The sequence below is a fragment of the Peromyscus maniculatus genome, chromosome X, assembly GCF_049852395.1.
Source record: "Peromyscus maniculatus bairdii isolate BWxNUB_F1_BW_parent chromosome X, HU_Pman_BW_mat_3.1, whole genome shotgun sequence".
In the NCBI taxonomy this organism is placed as follows: Eukaryota; Metazoa; Chordata; class Mammalia; order Rodentia; family Cricetidae; genus Peromyscus; species Peromyscus maniculatus.
The window spans coordinates 65259045-65269850 of NC_134875.1; the positions used below are offsets into that span (position 1 = coordinate 65259045).

At 35.5% G+C, this 10806-nt stretch overlaps 1 non-coding gene across 1 annotated transcript; it reads left to right on the forward strand.

Moving 5' to 3' along the window:
* The first annotated feature begins 2701 nt into the window (after positions 1-2701).
* Positions 2702-2808, forward strand: LOC121825917 (U6 spliceosomal RNA). The gene has a single exon (XR_006068282.2). It is a non-coding gene; the product is annotated as a U6 spliceosomal RNA (small nuclear RNA).
* The last annotated feature ends 7998 nt before the right edge of the window (positions 2809-10806 follow it).

The following is a 10806-nucleotide window of genomic DNA, read 5'->3' on the forward strand; positions in this document are numbered from 1 at the left end:
ATAGAGCATGGACACCAGAACATCAAAATAGCTCTCTGAAATTTGGATTAGGAGAAAATGGAGAATGTTCCTTATTGTAGATTCCCAATGCATTGGCACTGTGAATCTGCATTCAGTTAACATTTCCATTTGCCAAAGATCCATGGCATCTTTATGAATAATGCCCTCCCAATTCAATGGAGGTAGTTAGTGAATGAGAGAGTTGAGAGTGCCTCTACTCCCAAATTAAAGTCAGGGAGAATAATTTTCTCTTTGCAAATGGAAAATGTTTAGCATCATTCTTTATGAATAACATATCACAGTCTATAAAGTGAAATTATAAAATTCAAATGAAATATGTCCCCTTCCAAATTGGCCTTGAAAGAATATAGGGAGTGTAACTATAGTTTAACACTGTGTCTTTGAGCTTACAATACCTGGAAGCAGCTATCCCAAGCCAGCTGCTAAAACAGTTGCTCAGTAGCAGAAGGTCAGAAACACTGGCTTATGTCATCATACTCAAAGTTTTAGCAGGTGTCTACAACATCTCATTTGGGTCAGTAGCCAAAGGAGGGTAATCATGACAAAAAACACAGAACAAAATGGAAGTTTTCTGTATCCCAATCCAAGTTGCCAATCTCTGTAACAGATCAGCAAAATTCTAAGAGCTCTGCAGAGTATCACTTTGATATGGCTCCCAAGTTTTTATTCCAGAATACTAAGATCAGGGACAGCCTAAGGCACCTGCTGCTTACAGAAGTCTGCTATTCAATGGGAACATCAGACTTAATGGCAATAATCAGTTTATCATTTTAGAAACCTCTTTCCTAATATTTATTTTCTTTGTAAAGACACAGAAACATGTAATTCTGTGATTTTTCCACCATCTTTTCATTTCTCACATAATTTTGGATTTCTCTTCCACCTATATCACAATTTACATTTTCATTTACATAATAAAAAGAATCCATCCTATAAGAAATTAATCCCAGCTCAATACTTACATGGCAGTCACCAAATTGTCTTGGTCTCATAATCCTTACAGTTACTATAACACTATTAATTTCATAAGAATTTTGTGAGTTATACATGCATAAACACACACACACACACACACACACACACACACACACACACACACACACACACACACAGGGGTAGGGAGAGACCAGGGTCATACAACTCTATTTACAAAATTTTTTGGTTACATATTGATTTTATCCAGGCTTGTCCATTAAGAAATACAAACAAGAGACTCTTAGTTACTTCTACAAGTCCAATCTTTCCTTACAGAAGCTGTTAAGCACAGCTCTGAAGTAGTGGAGTATAGCCAGCAAGAGAATTGGGTGGAGCAACAGTTCATCTGAAATCCACAATTCTATATTTCCTTCCTTTGGTGCCTTGTACAGTAAGGCACTGTTAAGGATGTTACAGAATGAGGAAAATACCACAGCAAATAGTTCTAGTGACAACTTACTAAACAAGTTACAGTGTAATGATGGTGGTGATGATTGTTTCTTCTCATTTTATTATTATTTTTTACAATAAGAGTATAGATAGCCTTTATACTCCACACTCACATACAAAATAAAACAAGTGCTTATTATGAAACAGTCCCTGCCCCAACCCCCTCAATATACTGAACACAGCAATTTAGTAGAACAGAAAAATCAAGACAAGTCTGATTTCAAATTTTCAATAAAAAAGCAAAAGTAATGAAACAGCTGTTCAACTTCCAACTCTTAATTGGTCCTTCAGGATGACAGTTCTAGATACTGATCAGGCTAGATAAATACATATTTAGTATCTAATGATCTGAACTGAACCTGTTTTCCTTGATAAGGCCTAAACTACATCCATAGTTTCTGGTGAACCTATACTACAATTCTGAACTTACAGTACAGTTTTATATAATAAGACACTGATCTCTAGTCTTTCAAGTAGTAGTGATAGTGAATGAATTGTGTTTATGCTTGCAGTTTTTGAACATTTGTAAAATACTGTCTTCCTTTGTATTCCAAACAGCAGCAGCCTTGGGGAATTTTTTCTTTATAATTCTTCTTTCTTTGACTTTTGCATCTTCCAATACCTGTGCCTCCAACTGTAAGAGAAAAGGGGCAGGGAAGCAATATAACTTGTGTTCTAAGGTTCTGGTCACCTCAGTTACTAGTTGATTACAGTTGAACAGTTCAACTGGATTGTGTGCTGGAGAAACTTATACAGGGCTCTTATGTTTGGGCCGATTAAGAGTTGGAATTATTTACAAATTTTAATTCATTGTTTTTATTTGGCCCCATCCAAATGGATCATTCATCTCTCAATCATGTCATCATCATTCCTTTCCTTCTCCTGTATCCTACTGCAATCCACGTTGCTTTATGATAAACAAGCCCCTTCCTTATATCAAAGCTGCTCCTTAATTATTAAGAGCTCTTTGTGCAAAATTTCTCAAAATTGAGTCTTTATTAACTCTTTCTAACCATTCTGACTGTATCTGTCACTATTGGCTAGAGTATTAGATATATACATTGCCAAAATTTAAGGGGATATGACTCCCCTCCAATCAGCACTCAAAAAATAAAAGCCTGCAGCTGTCCAGAAATCCCCCCCCTCTCTGCCACCCTGCAGGCTAAATAGAAATTGAAGTTTATAGTCTGTCCTATCTTTGTCTGCAAGCCATGCCACTGCATTAATCCATTGCTAAATTAAAAATGACTTCATGGTGCTCATTTCAGCATCATATACACTATATTTGGAACAATTCAGAGAAGATTAACATGCCTTCTATGCAAAGTTGAAACACAAATTTATAAAGTATTTCATAATTCTAAAGCAGGTACTTTCATATGTTGTTCTAAAAGAAAAAGTTAAAGGTGAATGCACCAATACCTTCTAAAATGGCAAATGACTTTACCCCTTCATCTACCAATAGCAAGTTTAGAAATCTATCCTTGTTTGAGTGCTGAAGAGATGGCTCAGCAGTAAAGAAATCTATCCTGTTAGGGACAATGAGAATGGCTCAGCAGTAAAGGCATTTCATGCCAAGCCTGACAACTTGAACTCAATGCCCAGGACTCACGTGGTGGAAGGAGGAAACTGTAATGTAGGTTGACATACATGCCATCACATTGGATTTCACATTCATTGTATACATTCATACATGTGCACAAATAACTAATATTAAACTATAATAAAAATGAAAGAAATTTATCCTAGTACACACACATATATATGTATACATACATATATGTACATATATATACATACATATATGTACATATATATATATAAATGATAGGGGATATTTTCAGAGCTTTCCAGATACTATTTGTCATTAGATTTTGAATATCAAATGATCATTTATGAAAACATATATACAAGTTCCATTATACCAACTGAGCAGATTGTACTTCTGCATTTATATATGTGTGTGTATGTGTATACATATACATACATGTATGTAACAATATTAATTTATAAAGAGGTTATTAATTTGAAAGAGATAAAGGAGGGGTGCATATGAAAGTTTGGAAGGAATATGTTAATGATATAATAATATTATAATCTCAAAAATACAGGAAATATGTAAAGAAAGAACTAGGAAAGGAATCATTTAAATATGTTCTCCCATATACATGTAGTGGAATATAAAACAGAAAAAACAAAGATACAGTCTACACATTAACATAAAAAAAATCCAAAAAAATACAACATAAAATATGTAGTTTCAGAATAAAGAACAACAGTATTGCCTATGCTGAGCCATTTTTAATGATGTGTCATGAGTGTATACATTTGTGTATCATTTATCAAACAAACAAAATAAATATATGGATTGAATTTTGAGGTCTGGTTAGTTTGGTGTCAACCTGACATAGCCTAGAATCAACTTAATCTCAATTGAGAATATATCTCCATAAGATCTCGCTGTACAGTGTTTTCTTAATTAGTGATTGATGGAGGAGGGCCCACCCCATTGTGGGTGGTGCCACCTTGAGATGGTGGTCCTATGTTCTATAAGAAAGCAGGCTGAGCAAGCCATGATGAGCAAGCTAGTAAATCAGCAGCCCTCCATGGCCTCTGCATCAGCTCTTGCCAGCAGATACCTCCAATTTTGAGTCCCTGTACTAACTTCTTTCAGTGATGGACTTTGATGTATAAGTATAAGCCAAATAAACCCTTGCTTCTCCAACTTGCTTTTAGTCTTGGTGTATCATCATAATAATAGCATCTATAACTAAGACAAGGTCTAGGTCAAAGCCATATGTTAAAAGACTTTCCTTGGCGGGCGTTGGTGGCACACGCCTTTAATCCCAGCACTCGGGAGGCAGAGCCAGGCAGATCTCTGTGAGTTCGAGGCCAGCCTGGGCTACCAAGTGAGCTCCAGGAAAGGCGCAAAGCTACACAGAGAAACCCTGTCTCGAAAAACAAAACAAAAAAAAAAAAGATTTTCCTTATATTTTTGGTATTTGGAGGTTAAGTTTTGGGAGGTAATTAAATTGCGAGACTGGAGCCCTCATCAGTGAGATTAGCAATGCTCTTCTAGGAAGTGGCCAGAGGACTGACTCACTTTCTTTTATCCCCTATGTAACCATTGAAGTTTGCAGCCCACAACCTGAAAGTGGTTTTCACCTGCACCACATTGTTCTTGAATCCTGATATAAGTCATGCAGCCTACAGAAAGATGTGAAACAATTTTTGTCTAAGCCTCAATTTTTTTCACAATTTTCTATAACACCCAGAAATAAAACATAAACTAACAAAAAGGTAGTGCCTCATAGAAATATGAAACGATAGCCAGCAATTCTGCTGTCTGTTTCTATAAAGTTCACTTGGAACCCAATCACACCCATTTGTTTCCATTTTGTTTGTGAATTTCTTTTCTTCTTTTTTAATAGTATTTTATTTTATAATTGATTTAATTTCACATATCAGCCACAGATTCCCCTGTCCTCCCCCCCCCAGTTCACCCCCATTCCCACCTCCTCCAAGGCAAGATCTCCCCTGGGGAGTCAGCCCAGCCTGGTACATTCAGCCAAGGCAGGTCCAGTCCCCTCCTCCCTACACCAAGGCTGAGCAAAGTGTCTCCTTACAACCAATCTAACAAGTCTACCTCATTGAACACAAAAATTTGTTCTGCTGGTTTCTCATGCCCATACACTCTGAGTATGTTTTACACTTACAAAATTATCTATAGCCTCATCACTTTGTGTCATATCTGACACTACCAAAACATTCTGATCTACCATCTCTTATCAGTTCATCTCACTGATCTTGTTTCTCTTCTTACCCTTTTATTCTAGATTCTTCAATATATCAGTCAAAATTACCCTTTTAAATATAAATTTTAATGTGTCACTCTGTTGCCGAATACTTCACAATAAGTATCCTTTTCATTCGGAAAAGATAACAAAACAAAACAGTCCACATCTTACTTTCTGGGTGCTCACACTGAACATCCTATTTTACTTTTTAATAAATGGTGTCTTTCTGGATCCCATTATGGCCTGACCTAGAAATTCTTTATGCATTCTAGTCTGGCCTAAATCTAGTGCAAATCCTTGTCTCTCAGCCTCCCAAGTGCCAGGATTACAAGGGTGAGCTATGGTACCTGGCCCTCACATTCTATTTTACAGAACAACACCATCCTCCCAGCTGTCATTGAAGTGTGATCTACTTCTTACACTGTTCCACAATTCATTTGGTATGTTAGCATGATATATAATTGAATTATTTATATATTTTTGTTTCTAGTATGCCTATCATTTCCATCTGTAAAAAACAAATAACCAAAAGCAAAACAAAACAAAACAAAAATGAAAAGAAAAGCCCACTTATTTTTTGCCTGTATATATAACTCCCTTCACCATGATGCACAAGATGAAATAAAAGCTCATAGAGGTTAAGGAAGTTCCCTCAGTGTCATAGAATTAATAAAAGACTTATACAGAAATTAAGCTATTTTTTAAAAAATTCTAGAGCTCATGATCTTAACCAATAACTGACCTCATGCTATCTGTAGTGTTTTATGCCATGATAATCTATGTATACTTTCTCAAGCACAAAAGTGCTATCAAGCAGAATCAGCAGTGGTCATGGAACCTGGATATAGCTCTCTAGAGAATACTGCAAGCAAGATGGGAAGACACATGGGTGAAGAAATGGTGCCATTCAGGTTGACAGTTTCTCATATAACCTTACCTGGATAATGGGATGAAGGCATACTTGAAGGGTTTTAGCATCAACCTACATTTTCTTCTTCACTTACTCTGCACAATCGTGTTAATGATACTTCCACCAAGTCAAATAAAACATTTCCAACTGTCTGAGTTACAGAGTCATTTCATGAGTAAATATCCATTAACATTTCATGTCAAGCCATGGTGGGAGTGTTCAGGGCTAGTCCTTTGGGCAAAAGGAAGTGGAAACCTTTGTGGAAATGTGAATTGAGGCTTAAGCCTCAATACCTCCTATTTAGTTGTGTTCAAAGTTTTGATGCAGCCTACAAGGCACAGAGCCAACTGGAAAAAAATCAAAGTTTTCATTCACTTACTGTTATCTAATTGTTCTCACTTATATATACTTGCTAAATATTTTGTTTTGGTTAGTAGAAAAATGTTCAGAGGATGGCAATACTCAGATTATGCTGATATTGCAACTCCTTCTGGGATAGGAGACTTGTGGTCTCAAGGAGAAAATGTCCTTTATAGTTTCACATTTATTAGCAATTGTGTCTTTAGTGACCAGTAGGACTAAACTAGGCCAGAGCATATTAAAGCAAGTCTTAGGACCTCGAAGGAGTTTAGTAAGTTTTGTTTTAGATTTTACATGTTACGTTAAGGGTAGAGTTGCTTTTATTAAAAAAAATGCTGATTTTTTTAAAGGATAACATTTTGTGATTGCTGATTTTTTATCCAATTTTCATTCAACTCAATAGTATACTCATTTCTTTTCCCAGTGGTCTAGAAAACTGATTCTAGAGCTGGATTGGTAAAATTCAAAGTACAACTCAGGTTTTGTGCTTATAAGTTTAGTGATATACCCACTCAATGGTAAATTGTTATTTTGAATATACAACAGGTTTAGTGGAGAACCAGCATATAGAGCTGTGCCTGGGTGCACATGTTTATCTATGTGTCAAGTGCATGTCTGGGGCCCAAAGAGGCCAGAAGTGCATGTCAGTTCCCATGGAACTGAAGTTACAAAAGGTTGTGCACCACCATGTGGGTGGTAGAAATCAAACCTGGCTCCTCTACAAGAGCAGCCAGTGCTGTCAACTGCAGAGCCATCTCTCCAAATTCAAAAATGTTTTAAAATATTATAAAATGAGAGCTAATTTGGAAAATGTATTTTAAAACAATAGTTTTCATTTTTAAAACTAGAATATATTTTATATAATATGAAATAATGTCAATAAAATGTATTTTATTATTCTCAAGAAATCTATTTCTAAGTTTACCCCTTTAATATATGCCATGTTGTAGATTATATCATACCCTTCAAATGTCATATTGACTAAAACTTGTATGGATTTTTTCATGAAAATTAACTTCATTAAAAAATATCAAAGTTTACCATTTAAATACCAACTCATTGTTCTCTTCAAAACAAAGGTCACTTCACAAGTCTAAAAGTTCTTGAAAAGCATATGAGGAATGTATAGGTTTTGAAGGAAAATGTATTTACCATCTGTGCTGCACATGGGATAATTAACAGTTGGGATATGATTCACTTCACTTGGTGGCAGTGACTTGGTAGAGACACTAGGGAATTCAATGGCAAAGAGAACACATCTCTGGGTTCAAATGTCTGAGCTATTTAGAACTAGTAACCTGAAAAATGTTTAGGTCTATTTATTTCTGTTTGTTTGTTTGCTTTGTATTATTCTAGTTTGGTTATGCATTTTTTAGTTGCCTGTTTGTTTTCTGAGAGAGTAATAAAGGGTATGTATTAGGGTGAGTGGGGAAGTTGGAGAGGAACTGAAAAGAATTGGCGGGGGGGGGGGGGGGACTGTGATCAGAGTTACTGAATGGAAAATACTATTTTCAATAAAAATTGAATAGGTCTTTATCTGCTCTTACCGATGATAGAATAATAAGCAATATTTATTGGTGTCAAGAGTGAGGTATCTTACTTCCTCCACTGTAAACATTTTGCAAGTCACATGGAAATTAATAAGACTACAAACTATGTTCATTTCCCTTCCTCCATCATACAAAGTATGTTCAGAAATTAAGTTCCTGTCTTTCATTGCTAGCTTGGTATGCTGCATGAAGACAAGGTCATTTCTGTCTTAAAAATGTCTTACTAGCATTGTGTTTCAATAATAGTAGCTGATCAAAATCATTGTTTAACTTCTACAGGAAAGAATAAACAGAAATAGGATGGGTGAATCACATGTTTGTTTTCTTTGAGAGGCTCTAAGAAAAGTGCTCTTAAATTGGTAGAAGGCTCCATAAAGCTCAAGAGGAGCTCATAAATTGATTTAATGACCTGTGTCTCCTGCAGGCATTCATTTCTTCTCTGAGGTGACATAGCTGTGTTCTCTAGAACTGTGAAGGAATCAATTACAAAACAAGGTTTACGGTTTGTAGTGGTACTTAGAGCTGAAAAACTACTAACTTCTCTTTGTCAGAAACACAACATCCTAAACTTCTCTGCTGTGTTACTGTAAGTTCTGATGTAGGTAGCTGTCATCTTCACAGAACCAGAAGACATGAGAATTGCCTTGGCCAAAGTCTCCCTCAGTATACTTCAGTATTCAACTCTCCCCCTCCCAACAAAAAAATCCCTGAAATAAGGATTTAAGAAATGTGTATATTTTTTTGTCTTGATATTATTCTGTAAAAAAGTTGGGATTTTACCTACATATTTTATGCACAAAGTGAAAAAAAATCTCTTTGCAATTATTTCAAGAGAAATGTTGCTTTTACTATATTTTCAATTTTAAGATACTTTCCTCCTATGTTTTTAGAGTTCCTGATTACGTATTAATTGTCAATACATGTGGATAGGCAGAAATCATTCTCTAATGCAATGATGCTAAGGGAGACAAAATGACTGGCTGCGGGTAGAGTGAGTCAGCAGCTGAGTCAGAAATGTCCTGGCTTCCTACTTAGTAAGTTAATGATCTGTTTTCACAGACTTGTGGCTTCATCTCTTGTCCCCTGACACTTCTAGGGCAGCTTGGAAAAGATGATATTGTTATCATTACAGCATTATTCTGTAGCTGCAATGGGTCCTACACCCTCAAAGTATTATCTGGCTAAAATTAGATATTAGTTATCCTTAAAAATAGCCAAAACGATGGAGATGAAGTGATGCAGATGCATAGCTATCTAATTAATCACTCACTATCTCATTCCAGTCCTGGTGGTGCCACTCACCATTTGACTGAATAGTATGTATGATTGTTGTTTGGCTAAGGAGACTGCATGACATAGTTCCAGTTCTCATAACTTAGCTTAAGAGACTGTATGACTATTGGTTGGCTAAAGAAACTTCATGACAAAGTTCCAGTTTCTGATTGAGTGGACACAGTCCCCTTCCTCCTTTAGCTTTATTACTTAAAAAATAAAAACATTTGTATAGTGGTTTTAGGATTCGCTGATTTGTTCCATTTTGCCCTCAAAATATTGGTGGTCTAAGATGGTCTGGGAAAGGAAATAAGATGAATAAATTTATTGAAAAAAGTAATATAAAACCTAAGTATTTGAAAGTATTATTATTGATGAAATGGAAGAACAGGATGTTCTAATTAGACCCTAGAGATGGAGATGACCAAGTACGGAAATTACAAAAAATCCCACAAATGTGTTTAGGAACATTTTCTGTTTATTTTGTAGTGAAGATATTAATGCTTTTATAGATTAAAAAATGCAAATTTGAAAACTAAGAATCAAGAAAAAGGATATGATTTCACATTATGGGTTAATCATTAAGAAATTATAATAATAAGATAAGAATATTACAAAAGTTATATAAATATATAAATTAGGATATACATAAAGGTTTAAAATAGATAATAGTATAATTTGATAAGAATTTTTGTTTTTCTTATTATAAGTTTAGAGTTAGCCTTTTAGATTCTAATTGTCTGGCAATGGTGACCATGAGGGCATATTAAAGACCTCTTCTCCCCCGCCTAGTTAAACTTTGTCTACTTGCCATAGGAACTGTGATCACAGAGTTTTATGATCATGATTTTAAGGATGTTTTGATTCATGTTGGGAAAATAGTCACCATGTATTAGATGTTTTTTGAAATGCAAATATAGACTGATATAATCACTGTTATAAGATATAAAAAATTCTGTGGCCTTGGGAGATATATAGGGAAGAGATATACACTGCCTCCCAAGTGCAGTAAATAATAAAATATTCCTAAATGCTCAGAAAAAGATTCAGACTGCTGTCTTATGTAACTTCTTTGTATCACCTGCTGCATCCACCCTTCTCAAGTTCTGATCTCTGGAGCTGGTTCCCAGCACAGCTCCTCTGAGCACACACACACTGGCCATAATGCAACACATAGAGTGAGCATATATGTTGTGATGGCTGTGTATTAGAAACTGTGAATCTGTGAAGGGCAAGAAAACCAGAGCCACAAAATCTTAAATAATTTTGCTTCTCTCAGTTTCCCCCTTCTAATTTTCTTATTTTTATTGTGTAAAGAAAGTTGCAACACAAAGTTGCTATTGGCTGTTTACTACAAGTCAGAAATTTGCCCCTATTACTAGCATGCTGCAATAATCAGTTCATTCCCATTTCGCTCCTTTGGCTTCAACCCTGAATGAAGGAAAGAGGGGTTGTAATGGAAAGCAAAAGC